General features: G+C 55.6%; 1 protein-coding gene across 1 annotated transcript in view; it reads left to right on the plus strand.

The window, feature by feature from the left end:
* Positions 1–752, plus strand: part of EPHA2 (EPH receptor A2) — a 29,027-nt gene extending 28,275 nt beyond the window's left edge. Inside the window, exon 17 of the mRNA XM_079778190.1 lies at positions 1–752. This exon is cut by the window's left edge and continues 187 nt beyond it. The gene's annotated coding sequence lies outside the window, so the exon portion shown is untranslated.
* The last annotated feature ends 442 nt before the right edge of the window (positions 753–1,194 follow it).

The following is a 1,194-nucleotide window of genomic DNA, read 5'->3' on the forward strand; positions in this document are numbered from 1 at the left end:
CTAGGGACCTTATTTATTTCCAGCCGTTTCTTACGGATGCCACCCTGAGGCCTCTGCTGGGGGGCAGGGCGGGTGTCTAGAGGACGCCTTGGCCTGAACTGAACCGGGGAGATGCTCAGGGATCCCGGGCCGGGGGTGCTTCGCCCACAAAGGACAGCAGCCAAGCACTTAGCAGGCACCGCCGTGGTCCCAGCACCCTGGGCAGGAGCCCCGCCAGGGCCTTGGGACATACACGTGGGACATTTCCAAATCTCCCTTTCGCTGTCTCGGGAGGTGAGTGGCCACGGGAACAGGGTACCTCAAGCCCCACCCACTCACGAGAAGAGGACAGACGGCACACTCAGCTGGGAGCGGCCCAGCGCTGTTCCCCATCTTCCAGTGCCTTCCGCAGGCCCCGTCCGCTGCCCCCGGGGGCCAAACCCTTGCTTCCCCAGGGCCCTCGCAGGATGCTCGGTTGTGTTGAGGTTTTTTTAAAAATATATATTTTGTACTTTGTGGAGAGAATGTGTGTGTGACAGGGGGCCCGGCTAGGGCTTGGGGCAGAGGACGGTGTGTGTCAGACATTCCCAGGCTGGGGGCTGGTCCATCCATCTCTCGCCTCTTTAGACCACATTCATGACTCCGTCAGTGTTAATGATTTTGTTTTGTGGGGTGTTGTTTTTTTTTTCGAACCTTAATTTATTATTATTTTTTTATATTTATTGTTAGGAAATGACTTGTGTCTGCTCTGGAATAAAGTTGCAGATGGATCAAACTGACCTTGGTGTTTGAGTTTTGGAGGGGCAGAGGGGTGGAGAGGCCTTCTGTGTTGGAAGGTGGGGGGTGAAGGGTCGCCCCCACGCTGAGTATTTAAACAGCTTCTTTCGCAAGGCACACATGTCATGTAACCCCGGGGGTGGGGGTGGGTGGGCAGGGAGCCAGGGAGCAGGCCCAGCCAAGCCCAGCCTCCATGCCAACAGGCCTCTGTCACCTTTGATCCGTAGGCTTGAGGGGGGCTGGGAGACGGGGGGGACGGCGAGAACAGCCAGGGGCCCCCTCCTACACATCTCCACGGAGCTGTTGAAATACATTCTTCAACTGTCCATGTTGGGCTCTGAGGTTTACAAAAGATTTTCACAAGTGTTGGCTTGTTTGTCCCTGAGAACTTTGAGTTTTATAGGTAGCCCCATTTCACAGAAGAGGAAAAGTGAGGCT

The sequence above is a fragment of the Cnephaeus nilssonii genome (genome assembly GCF_951640355.1).
Source record: "Cnephaeus nilssonii genome assembly, chromosome: 7".
Taxonomy (NCBI): Eukaryota; Metazoa; Chordata; class Mammalia; order Chiroptera; family Vespertilionidae; genus Cnephaeus; species Cnephaeus nilssonii.